The sequence below is a fragment of the Oxyura jamaicensis genome, chromosome 5, assembly GCF_011077185.1.
Source record: "Oxyura jamaicensis isolate SHBP4307 breed ruddy duck chromosome 5, BPBGC_Ojam_1.0, whole genome shotgun sequence".
Classification (NCBI taxonomy): Eukaryota; Metazoa; Chordata; class Aves; order Anseriformes; family Anatidae; genus Oxyura; species Oxyura jamaicensis.
In genome coordinates this window covers 24,683,022-24,697,283 of record NC_048897.1, presented here as the reverse complement: position 1 = coordinate 24,697,283, position 14,262 = coordinate 24,683,022, and positions in this window count along the sequence as shown.

Here is a 14,262-nt window from a genome sequence, read left to right as displayed (position 1 = left end):
GGATTAATGCATATTCACAAGAAATGATTTCTTTAAAAATAGAGGATAAAAAACTCTTTCAGACTGCAGTTTCTACGTAAGACCCCTAACAATAAAAGTTTTTTTTTTTTTTTTTTTTTTTTTTTTTCTCCCTGAAGATTTGTGTAACATTGGAATTCCTTTGCATGAAAGAACTACTCCCTAATAATAAGATATTAAGGAGAGTACAAAACCCAAACAAACAAAATGGGATGAAAACCTGAGAATCAGTGTAAATCAATTATAATAACACTTTTTTTTTTTTTTTTTTTCCCTATCTTTTGTGCTCTTAACCAAATGCATTGGCCCAGATTTTTCCATCTCTCTCACTTCAAGCCCCCTATACCAAGTCCTGTCTATGCCAGGAGGGAATCACTGAATTTGGTATATTTGGGTGCCACTTCCAATTCTAAACTGGTGTTCTGAGCCCCTCCAATACAGAAATATTAATGCAGCATCTCAAATGATCAAAGAAATGCTGCCAGATTCAAGCTGGGCTGCAAATTCCTTTCTTCCACCCCCTGGCAACCCTCCTGTCCTGCAACACACATGCAAATACCTCAAGTTTTGCTTTCCTCTGAGTAAGCAGTGTTCCCAGGAGGATGGATAAAACTGTCTTGTGGACCAGATATGATAAGAAGTTTTCCATCCCTGAAAAAAAGGAAAAATTCTGGGACCTCAATTTTGATTGAACAGGAATAGCAATGACCAGATAAGGAATTAATTGTCAGAAATCAGGGAAGAAACAATGGATAGGAAGAATGGCATCAGATAAAAATAAGACTGTCCAATAGTAATTTTAGAAGTCATTCATAGCTCATTGCAAGGTGAAGGTGGTGTTTGACATATAAATATCTTTTTCTTTATTTAAATAAGCTGTAAACTCAGAATTATACTTAGTTTATTGGAGTTGTTCGGGATTATACTTTTTGCACTACCTATGTGAAGGCTCCAAGGAGGAAAGAGGTCGGTGCTGCCCCTTGCATGCTGCTTGTAAAGCTTCTGTCCTGTGCCAGAAGGACAACTCTGGAAGGTCTCTGTTACAGCTGGCGTGCAGGAGGCTGCCTTGTCTACCACCTCTCCCTTTTCTCAAAGCTTGTTTTAAGAAAGCTTTTTTTGACCCCTTTCCCAGGCCCGAGGCATCTCTCAACCAACGGGTCTGTGTGATATCTTTCCATACTTTGCAGTTTTTCTGCACAAAGGCCCCAGATGTCTGTCTGTTTTATGTCCAGCTCCTCCTGGGGGTGCTGCTGGCCCAGTCCCCACCTCAGTCTGCTGTGACTGAGTGAATTATTCTCTTGCTAAGTAATTTAAAGGGAAGGGATTCTTCTTGCCTTAACCTGGCAAACGTTCTGGCTTCACTCTTCACCTATGTCCCAAATATTTCCATGCCCTCGAGATAACACCAGAGATAAGGGGTTACTTAACTCTGTCAAATCACAGCATTTGTTCTACACAACGTATAACTGCCAAATATTTATGTGATTAACATCTGAATTCAAGCATACTTTAGTAGCGCAAAGATGTGATTAGTCTCACCAGAATATGATTTTTTTAATGGACGTGGCTCCCACTTTCCAGCAAAGATTTAATAGCTGAGTCCTGCAGGGAAGTCTCAATTTACTGAACTTTTATAGCTGTAAAAATATCCTAGGGTACATTTCCAGCATGGCACAACACAGAATTTAAATGATATGTCGTGTTCACAATGAATGAACAAAGTACATATTGTCAAACACTACTTTTTTTTTTTTTTTTTTTTTTTTTTTTTTTGCCAAAATCACATAAACTACCAGTACTGAAAATTAGCAGGGTTTAGGTGCTTGGGAACAGCCTTTTTCCTCTTCAGCCCATGGATCTGGAGTGAAGGCTGAGAGGCTCAGAGCTTGCTTTGCTTCTCCACTGCCCTGGCACAGGAAAGAGGCCTGGAGGCAGCTTAGCTCCCACAGCCGAGAAGAGGGAGCATCCCCAGGAGAGAGCATCCCGCTGGAGGCAGAGCTGCCCTGGGGAGGTCTGTGGGGCCAGGGCAGTCCCCTGCTCGCTGCAGACAGCACAGTGGCCCCCAGGGAGGAGCAAGGTGGGGAAGGCTTGAAGGCTTCTCCTGCCTTTAGGGGTACAGGAACCAGGATGGCATCATCTCATGGACCTGAGTGATCCTTCTTCTGGGAATGTAGCTTATTTTTGAGCCTACTCAACCCCAATGCACAGAGGGGCCTGTGGCAAAGTCATGGGCCCTTCCCATGAAGGCTCTGATCCCTACCAGGCTTCCCAAGAGAGCCTGCTTTGCAGTGCACAAGCTTGTGCCAGAGAGGCTCCTGCAGCACTGGGCATCCCCTGAACATATCCTGTCTGGTTTTTAATCTGATATACTTTTTTGTCCCCACACACTATTGCCCACAAGAACAGGAAGAGACTCCTGAGCCATGCAGCAAAGGGCAGAGGCCCATTTGCATGTCAATGCATTTACAGATGAAGAAATGGAAAAAGAAAAAAAAAAAAAAAAAAAGAGAGAGAATCATGTTAAAATCATAACCCCTCTACCCTGTGTGATTTTTTTTTGCATAGTTAAGACAACTATGAAAAATAAATAAGTTATTGCTATTGTCAAGAAAATACCAAAACAAGCAGAACGTATGAAATATGTGTTGTCAGTAAGGTTGGTGAGGACAGCCAGTGGCCAGCTGAATTGCCTTTCACTGAGAACTGAGGGCTCAGACTGTGTGTCTGATACAAGTAGCCGGGTGTGCAATAACTGCAGAATCAGCATCTTGTTTTGAAAGGACTCATGCAAATCCTGCAGGAACATTTCAGTACTAGATGGTGTTGCTATGGGCACCAGAAGGAAGCTTAATATAAGAGAAACTGTCTTAGGAATTCATGGGGGATGGGCGTAAACATAAGACATAGGTAGGAACTGGAATGTCCCTGGCACTAAAAAGCAAATGCTATTTGGAGGTTTTCAAATGTTCTGTTAATAACATCTCAGTGCAGTTCTTTCAAGAATGAAAATATAAGGTTGTACCTATTTGCAAGTTGCCTAAAGTGAAATATAGCTAAAGAGGTGATAAAGTTCAATGAGCTGTGCATGCATCCCACATAGCATAAGCGTACTGAAATCTGGATGCTCCAGAAATAATTTCTCTGTAAAAACAGATGTTATAAGCAGGAACAGAAAATGAGGGGACTGTAAGTAAACTGCAGTTCCCTGTAGGATTTGCCAATAAGAATCCCTCTTTGCCTTTGAGTACAATTCCAACTTCAGGCAAAACCCACACTGGCAAAGGACACCTGGCTGGTTTAATTCATGCTTAGATTTCTTCCATTCTAACTGTGTCACCAGTGTCACCTACCTAAGTGGACAAAAAGAAAAAAAAAGTAACCGGCGTAGAATAACTGCAAGTGTATCTCAAGACAGACAAAGAGAATGCAAAATTAAATTCTCAATGTGAAAAGGATGGGACAATAAGCCCCTCTCCCCAAGATACCTTTAGAGAGGATTCCATTTCAGTGCTTTCTTTCCTGCTTGCTTGCATTATTTTTCATTGACGTGTCCAAAGAAAGCCTGAAAGCCTTTTATTATTTCTTATTTTCTTTTTCTTTTTTTAGTATGTGGCATAAGTTCTTTTTTTATTATTATTATTTTCCTGCCAATGTTAAAGCAGTTCCCATTTCTCTAGTTTGTTTCTGACACCTAGCTGTGATCAACAATGCTTCCCACTGAATCACTTCTTTCATCTATTCAGCTTCTGTTATTTCCCTTATCTCATCTCCCCCTTCACCAGCTTACCTCTCATTAACCCTCAGGGTTCCAAACACATTGTATCTCTCCCAAAGATACATATTTTTATTCAGACATAAGTCATTTTTGCTTGCTAGCCTCAGTATCCATAATTCCCTGGCAAAATAGCTGTATGTAGTACATACTCTTTATGTTGCAGTGAACAATAAAGCCAGACATTAATTTATACTTGTACATTGTACGCTCTTGCACTTTACATTTTCCCCCTCCAAACCCAATAGTCACATAAACTCATACTCCTCTCACATAGGAAATTGTTCACTCCACGTGTAAAAAATCTGCATGGCCAACAGTTTTTTTTGACCGACAAAACTGTTGTTTTATAAGAGCGACTTTAGCCTACAGCAATGTATTTAAAGTCATATTTTAACTTTTGAAAGTAGTGGTAGTGATGAAACATTAAACTACATTTCTGCTGTCATAAAATATACAGGGCTTTCTAGAAAATAACTTCTCACAGATATGACAATACATTTAGAAATATTTTCTCCAATATACTGCATTGACTTTTCTGAGAATGAAAAATGTGCAAAACCCAAGAGATTTAACGCCTAAGCTTTAGCTTTAACTTCTGTGAGCAAACACTGGTGAAGAGGGCTGGAAATGACCAATTATTTATGCAGATTTCCTTTTTTATTATCGCTCAAATGTACTGTGTAACTCAGTTTCAATCCTGAAGTTCTTTCCCAGTTAAAATTCATATAAAGTTTTTGGAATTGCATATTGCATACCAGGTGAGAGTGCATATTCTGATACACAGATGCACACAGAAGGCTCATTGCTCGTCCTGTTAAAAAACATACGTGTCAACAAGCTTATGCAGACATCTATATTTAAGAAAAATTAAGATAAAATATTGAAGGTTATGTAGATAATTTCAGAATTCATCACGAATGTATAAAAAGAAAACATATTTTGGAGACCATAGTTGTTCCTTTCTAAGCATTATTAGCTTTGAGCAACAAAAGTTCTTTAACACTCATGGAAAATACTTGCTATGTACATCTGTACATTAATGGGCGTATTTATTAGAATCAGGTGGAAGTTTTTAAGCATTATATTAAAAGAAATTAAAATGTGTGAATGGATTCACATGTCTGAAATTAAAATCTAATGGTTGGATTATTTGATGTTTTTAAAAGACAAATGAGGTTATGTTGTTATTTGTTTGTTTTCTTTAATTTGGGTAGCATTTCCTCTGATTTTATTATTTAAATAACTGTCATCACTTAACTGCATATAATAACTTTCATTAAAAACTATCAATCAAACAAAAACTTTAAAAAATGAATGCAGCTTTCATGTTTTTAGAGAAAGCATTTGTAATGGTTTTATGGTAAACATTCTAAAAATTCACTAAGATTTTAGCACAATTCAATGCGGTCTTTTGAGCAAAAGCAAATTACAGGAACATTGCTATAGACATTAAAAATAATTGGCGTCACTAAAAATCTCAAGTTCATGCCAGGAGCAAAATAAATATTTTAGTTACATTGTTTGCAAGTAGCCCTTGTTAATTTAATCATCACAGATCCTCAGTCCTGTGTAACTTAATCTCTTATTCCTCTTATATTTATTACTTCAAAAGGTTAGTTTTTTATAATACAGAAGCCTATTGCTGCATCAGAGATTTAATTGAGATCCTTTTAAAGTATCATGATTGTCACTATAAAATCATGCATCTGCAGAAAGTGCATTTATACAGAACTTACAGCTTTAAATTTCACTTAGAAAAAAAGCCTTATACTTTCCTGCCGGTTTTGAATGCAGATTTACTATAAAATAAGTGAATAATAATACTAGGTTATTTTGGAAAGTGGTCTTTCATGCAATCACTGCATTTAATACAATCCCAAAATGGCAGCCCAACAGGTGGTCTTTTCACAGGGTTAAGCCAAAACAATTGGAACAAAAAGGACACCAGAATCTAATGTTCTTCAGAATTTAAAAAGCTGTTCACTTTCCTTTGTTAATTTTCAGATTTAGCCATGTTCATTATTGTTGAGCCACAAATGCAGGACATTCTTTTTTGACATTTTGCCATAAATAGACACTGACTGAGGCTGACTAGCCAGCTAGCTGTTTTGTCACATGCAAGCGGAAACTACTTATTAACAATGAGCATGCATTCTTGGTGCCTCAATGGCTGAGGAAAGCACCAGTTTTAACATGCTGCAAATCTGGCAAAGTCTAGGTTAACAAAAGTATGGCTGACAAAGGATGAAGTTTCTCTTCCTATATTTTCCTCAAAAGTAAGTATTTAATTCTGGCCTAATGAATTTGCCTGGAAGACTGGGTGTCACATTGACAGGCTCTTGAATGTCTGAAAATATACTTCTGCATTGTGGACTCTCTTTGGAGGGAACTATTAGTTAACCAGCAATTATGAACATCAGGGGTGAAATCTAAGATGAAATACTTGTTTCTCGGTATTTTAAAAGTTTTAAAAGTTCCTTGTTACAGTCATCTCAGTCTCAACATGTGTAACAAAAGATGGACCCGGTCCTATGAGTCTTTAATGATGCAAGGAGCCCTTACAACTGCCTTTATTGCACTGCAAGGAATTACTCACACAAGTAGTGGGCACATAGGCGGATCAAGCTTTTTTTTTTTTTCCTCCTATGTGTGAAGAAATTTGTAACCCACACATTTTGTATAAAAGGCTAAGCTAAAACGGTACCTACCTCTTTGAGTCCAGTAACTGAATTTATCTTCAAAACTTTAAATTTACTGAGTCAGATCTGCTGCTCTATATTTTAAATGAGTAGAGTATTTAAAGTAATTTAAATAACAATTATTAATGAAATAAGTATTTTTTAATGAAGTATAAGGTTGGGTTTTTGTTTGTTTGTTTGGGTTTGGTTGTCTTGTTTTGACATTTCCAGCTGAATTCAACACTTTCAGGCTTTCCCATTGCCATTACCTTGGGGATTTTCCCCACACTGAACTTGGGCAAGCAAGGAATTGCCTGGCTCCTTGCAGGTTGGCTAGCTGTGCATACAGAGACTTCTGACTTACAGAGGTATCAGTAAGTATTATCAGTAAGTGTTTCTGGGTATTACTGATACATCAGTATCTCATCCCTCTATCTCCACTACTGGTACACAGAGTATTGCTGAGGAAATTGTCTGCTCTGAGCAGCGCCTGGCAGCAGAGGGGGAGTTTCGTGCCACCCTTGACAGAGTTATTATGGCTCCATCAAGCCAATATACCGAGGCAGCTCTATGTGAGTCTCTACTGTAAATGAATTTCCATATTACATGTACAATTTTTTGATATATCAGACTTTCCTCTCCTGTAGGTTGAGGAACTGGAACACTCTCCTGTGTAGCAGCATGATGCTGGGCAGTGCATGCCATCCAATGCCTGTGAGTCATGGAGATCAGACATCTGCTGGGGTGTGGATGAGGTGTGTGTTTGTTGACAATCCTGGTGTGGTGCCAGGCTTTGACATTAGACCTTTGTTAAGCAGTTAGATTAAAATTAGACACTATTTACCTCTTACTTTCATCATACAGTTTTTGGTGGAAAACATAATTTGCTTCAAACTGTCTTATGAAAAGATATACTGAAGAATACAAAAAAGATTAATGTACTTGAGTTTTAAAATACCTATGTTCATAATTGCTTACAATACTAGAGAGGTATTTTGATCACTGCTTGTAACAACTTAAATACTTGCATAAGGAAATGTGTCCCTTGAGTGCTACTGCTGTGTGCTGGCAACCACCATCTAAAATGATTGGTGGGTGCTAAGTGGTGAATATACATTACAGGATGACTTTGACTTATTTCAAACACAAACTATGCACAAGCCAGAAAAGTTGCTTTGGGGAAAAAAAAAAAAAAAAAAAAAAAAAAAAAAAAAAAAAAAAACTGTTTGTATGGAAGTGCTAATTTAAAGGAAAAAAACTAGGAGTCACAGGACACAGAAATTTCATTAGAATAAATCAAATAGCACTGAAAGTCAATTAATGCGGAGGTAGAAGCAGGGAAGCCATCCAGCTTTACCTCTCTCCAGACAGCAATAAGTCTCTTGCAAATTTAGCTGTCAGAAATGATTGCTTTGTTTTCGACAAGTGGCATTACTTCCTCTTATACTGGAATTAAAATTGATTGAAATTGATTCATGACTTTTCAATATTTTCTGCATCCCTTCATTCCTTTCAATTTGAGAACATTATTTCAGTGAAATAAACACAGATAAAAGAAGCACATATATGTTTTTATTATTATTATTATTTTATTTTATTTTATTTGGGACACCTAAGTATTAAGATGTAGGAATGGTACTATAACTAGTGGTTTCTGGCTGGGTAGAAATTAATTTTCCCTTAAAGAAATACTTTCAGAAATGATGTCTTTCTAAAAGAATGAGATTTTTAAAAATTATTTTTACTGATTCTTCTGAAAAAAAAAAAAAAAAAGTGAACAAAATACCTATAAACTCTTAAACAACCACACACAGAAAGGTTGAAACCAGAACTAAGGTTTTGCCATGCCACTTGGGAGGGCTTCCAGCCTGAAGCCCAGCTCCTGTTCTCAGACCTACTTGGAGCCAGTGCAGCACACTGCAGTGTTGCCGGGCCAGAGCTGCCAGAAGACCCCATGCTGAGCAGGGAACAGCTTTCCCCAACGGGCTTTCCCCCCTGCAGGGGCCTGCAGGGAAAGCAGAGGCTAGCAAAAAGTGTGCTGACAGTTCAAGGAACTTGTGATGACATTTCATGGTCAAACCACCTGCAGTGTAACTCTTGCCTGAAGAGCTTTGGCTTCAGGAGCTGTAAAGCTGTGTTAGTTTGGATTCAGCTGCAACACGAGCAGTTTACCTACAACCTTCCAGCTGAATAGAATATGATACAGGCATTTTTACTCTGCAGCATTATTAAAACTAAATCCTACTAGAAAGTCTGCTTATTCTAGATAATAAAATATGTAGTAGCAACACTTTAAGCACTGAAGAACCCAAATATATCCTGAATAAATGATCACAGCAACCCTGTGAGACAGAAAGACTTTATGATCTACATTTACCAACAAGGAACATAGGGATAAAGCACAGAAAAATCAAAAGGTTTGTACAGGGCTTCACTAGTAAATTGTTAACGTGCCAGGAACTGGATCAGTCTCTTCTAAAACTCAAGAGAGAACTCTAACCATTTGAACATCCTTTCCACTAAGAACATGTTTGCATTCCTTTAAGTAAATTCTTTTTTTGAGTGTTTCTGTTCCCTTGTATTTCAAGCCTTTGCTCACTTCTGGTTGACTGCAGAACTACACGTGAAATCAAGGTGCCTTCCTGTAAAATGGAGACCTCTTTGTCATCCTTATACAAAACTACCAGGCTTTTTCTCATGGTCAAAGCAGTGAACAGTAGAAAAACCACCAAAAACATGGCATAAAAGGGACAAGAGCAGCGATCTCAACAAGGAATAGCAGGTGGGAATGGTAGCAGTGATTGCACAGCTAAATTGTCAAGCATGGGAGTGACTTAAATAAATCACAGCAGCTGCAGTTGTGGGGAATATGCTGGGATGTGGTGAGGAGTGCTTGATGGTGGAAGGATGGTTGGGTTTACTTGTCATAAAGGTATGTGTGTGTTCTTGGTAAAGCTGTTTTTCTGACGCTTTTTGTGGTAAATCTATTCACCTAGAAGGAGGAAAGCAGGCAAAATTTGCAGTTCTTGCACAAGAGATGCTGTGTGATAGATAAATTGAATTGAAAGGATATTACAAATATTTTCTAATTTACTAAATTACTATGGTGAAAAAAAATGACCATAACAGTCTCCTTAAAACCTAGATTGTGAAGCTGATTCCTTCCTTAGCTAATTCTCCAAGATCCTTGAGCCCTGGTTATAAGAATCAATATTGATATTAACTGACTGAAAGCTTCTTCCTGAGACCTGCAGCCACTGTAAGCAGAACCCTGGGGCTCTCTGTCATGGGGCATCAGAAAGATCACGTGCACTGTGATGTTCGGAGGGACTATTGGTCTGGTTTTCTTCTGCATGGAAGCAGCTCTCCTCTATGTGTTTAGTGACCTGATACCCTTAAGATTTCCTGATGCCTGTGTAACCTTCAACAGCAGCAGCCTGGCTGCTGTCAGAGTCACATAACCAGAACTGGTTCCTTCCTCTCTTGTCAAATTGCTTTTCCTTTGTTTATAACTCCTTGTCACAAGTATCCTGCAAGGTCAGTCTCTGGCACTCTCCTCTGGCCCATCATGTATCATACAAGTCTCTTCCCTTCTTTCAGGGCTGCCTCTGATGGGTGTCTTCTCTTCTGCTGTTCCACCAGCTGGAACAACTTCATTTTCTCTCTTTTTGACTCTGTCTTGTCTGAAATAGCATTTGAAATAGCTTTTTGCTTTTGCTATACCTATTTTTCTCATTCTCTGCTGCTTGATTACCTTGTAATCGCATTAGAGGTACTCCATGCACACTTCGGTATAGATAAAAGACAAGTCCATGTATGCAAATGTTATTGTACTATATTAAAGCAGAATTTGCAGGCCAGGATGACTTGTTTGATATGTTATTGTTGTAAAACCAAAGCAGAGGTGAAGCACTTCCACAGTCTATGCTGGAGGGTGGATCAGCACTGATTCTCTGTGAGTGAGTAAGAAGTAATTAGCCTCAGCACCTTTTAACATACTGGTTGTTTTAAATGCTCCAGAACATCCCAGTCTTGCAGCGTTTTTCCTCCTTTGCTGTTTGGGACATGCAAAATGAATAATCGTGACAGTGACCACTCTAAAGGAGAACCTCTGATTCCACAACATAAGAATATTTTGTCATATGTGGTTGCAACATGCCAGTGAAGCTTTCCTGCTGCACTGAGGAATTCCTCTGGTTGCCCTATGCTCGGCTGTAGTGGATAACTCAAGCAAGCCTGAGGCTTTTTGTTGCACCTGTAACTAGAGTTACACAGCAGGATCTCTTTAGCTGTGCTGTCTGAACTGGCTGCCTTTAATCTGTCCCAAACACAAGAGTTCTTCTGTTCTCCTCCCCCTTTTTATGATGCTGTGGTTTAGTGATGACAAATTCTGAAAAATTGACACATACCTGAAGGCAACAATCCATACTTCGCATCTCTGTGCAAAGATTGTAGCTCAGGATTTGAGCCTGCTTGATACTGTGTAACCTCTTGGCCACAATGTCTGGTCATTAAAACTCATTAGTTTTCTTCAGGTTAACTAGTGGAGGGTGTTGTGACTGATCACAAAACAAACGCCCTGTGTGGTATTCAGCAGAGCAGACTTAAGCATACATCTGAAACATAACTTGCAAAATGACTAAAATGTGTGTCTCTCTTTAATGAGTTGACTGCGTACACCTTACTTCCTAGCTGTTGTACACACAGGTTATGTGCATGAGCCCTCCAGCCACCTAGTGCAGAGGTGGGTAAGTAAGGACGCTTTCTTCATTCTTTGAATGATTTGGATGATTTGTGCTGTGTGGTTAATAACAATAATTATGTATAAGACAACTAGCAAAACTTATTCAAACTACTACCCATACACCCAGAAGGCTCCCAGAAGCAAAACAGTAAGAGCTAGCTTTGAAGGTCAGGGTTGGTAGATTTGCTCATGCTGTGCTTTCACAAGAGACTCTACAGTGGAAAACACCTAGGCAGCTTCTGATAATTTTGACAGCCCAAAATGAATGGGGAGAGTCTCAATTGCATGCAGAAACCTATACATATAAACTGTGTATAAAATAATGTAGTGTATGCATGTACAGCTGTGTGATATTCCAGCCAGTTTAAGTGCAGCCTTACCATAGGAACAGAGCAGGCCACTGAGAAGGAGCTTTTATTCTCTCACAAGTGTTAGTAGGGGTGTAATTCTAGTTTTCAGCCAAATGAGTTTTGTGACAATTGATTTAGCCTGTCTGTCGCTACAAAACTTAGTAATAACAGATCATATTGTAGAACCGGTAAAATAGGTCATAATTAAGAACTCTTATTATATTTATGTATAAACAACTTATTTGTATTCATAGTCGATTGTCTCTGCAAATCTATTCTTGTCTCAGAGCCAAATAGAAATTTAATGTCATTGTTATGTTTAGGTGAACATCACACTCTTATATTCCCCTCTGTTTGGCCTTGAATAAAAATCAGAGCAACAATAATATAAATGGTACAAAAGTAGTCATGAGCAGTAGCCCATCTGTACTGGACAGAAATCTACAAATCAATTAGATGGTCATAAAAAGCTAAACAGATGTGGATGAATCAACTGTGGAAATAAAATGGATTGAACTCTTGCATTTATTGTTCATGTATAACCCTTTTTAATAACTAAGATGGGTAAATTACACTAATTAACCTTTAAAAATTTAGATGATTTCTAAATAATACCATTAAACAATACCTATTATATTCATTGTTACTAGTAAGTGTTTTGTCCATGACAAGGCATAGTTTCATTAGAAGATCTACAGAGGTAGCTGTTTAAACATGCGTCGTGTCCCTCCCTTCCATCACCAGACTTCTTACAATGAATACTCCCACCTCTCCCCCATTAAGCCCTTCCCTGAAGCCAGGAGAAGTCACATGCATTATCCTAGCAAGCAATGGCAAGAAAAATCATCTTTTGGAGACCTGAGTTGGTCTCACTGTTCTTGAGTGGGATAGAGTCTCTAACAGGACAGCAATTCTATTTCCAGCCATAAGAGCCACCTATCTGGGCTAAAGCAATGCTGGCAGCAAACGCAAGGTGTAGGCCAATGTTTTTGGGCAGGCTGACTGGATACAGACAGTTCTCAGCTCCTTTCTGGCACCTCTTGTGATAGCAAACCATTGTGAGAGGATTATATGGGTTTGTGTTCAAAACAGGGTGGTTCAGCTTGTGTAACAGCTGAAAGTGGTTTGTTTGTTCTCATTGCTGCAAATAACGTGTAATCAACCAAAAGTATGTTTGACTGTTTCTCCTTCAAATAATGTATCTTTGGCATTCTGGGGTTAAAATTTCTCAGTGGTATTGTAAGGTCTTAATTAAAACAAGAGATAACTTATGTATTTAAAAAAATAAAATCCAGTACCAATCACAACAATACACTGGATGGAATGGTGAATGGTTTGAGTTTCCTAAATTACTGATATTACCTGCTGATATGAGGGCTGTTCAAAAGGGTACTTCACTTTTGGGTTTATTTATTAAAATCCTGCACTCAACTATAAGAAATTAGCCTCCTAGAGGTGAATCACTCCCTACTCAGGGGAGCTTGCAGCAAAGAAACCAATCATACACACATTGCAGAACTGCACAGTAACACAGGATCAAATGCTTCACTACATCACTTGTGCAAGGTGCTGAACAACAATTGTTCAGCATTCCTCAGGGGGACAAATGTTCTTGGCTTAAAAGCAATGCTTAGACTTTGTCCTCAGATAATGAATGTTACCTTTACAGTACTGTAGGATTTTATTTATTTATTTTTAACTGGAAGCCTTTGCTAACGGAGGTGGAGTTTGTACTGTAGGCTATGGGACTCTAGGAGAAACCTGGGAAGATCTCTAGATTAGCTTCAGGTAAGCAAAAATCCTTGCAATTCTTGGTTGGCTTGAGATTTATAAGTGTTTCCTTCAAAGCATGCATCTTGAAAACATCATGACAAAAAAGATGCAGTTTGGTTAGGGGGATTGGCAGGCTGAAATACTTTGCAGTCTCTCTCCAACAGGACCTACCATGGTTGTTCTTTCAGAGTTTACAGCAGGATAAGCTTTTTGGTGTTGACAAAACAGCTGTGCACTAGAACACTGCTAACCCCTCCCTAGGTAAGTCAATTAAGCAATACTATTCCTAATTACATGTGATTTTAATATACAGATTTGACATGTGTAGGAAATGCTAACAGACCTTCATCTGAACCTTGTAGAGTATCACACAATAGATTTAGTTATGTTCTATGAAGGGGTTTCCCAAAGGGGAAACCTACAGAGAATTAACCATTGTGTAACCCAAATCCTGGGGTATTTTGGCTTCCACCACAAGGCATTCACACTGTCCTAAAAATGAATCTGTTTTCTTACTCTTTCGTGACTCCCATAACAGATCTCAAAATCCAGCTATGGCTTTCTTGGCTGACTGATGTCAGGAAGTTTTCCACTACTGATTGTGGGGATGATGGTATTGAGACCTTTCCCAAATGTCCACATGTTGAAGGCAAGACAGATTTATTAATGAACAGTGCACTTGCTTTTGAGCCTAAATTAATAAAGAATACGCACTGTGTTTATCTGCACTGAGAATAAGTATGAGAAAAAGCTGGGAAACAGAAGTAGTCTTTCTGGATCTCAAGAGCAGCCTGAGAGGAAAATGTTGTATGAAGGAAAGTATACTCACTGCAGTATTGCACTGCTGGCTCTAGCTAGAAAATAGTACTTCAGTATCCCTTTTTGGAGGAAAGTGAGTAGAAATCAGTCCACTATCAGTAAATA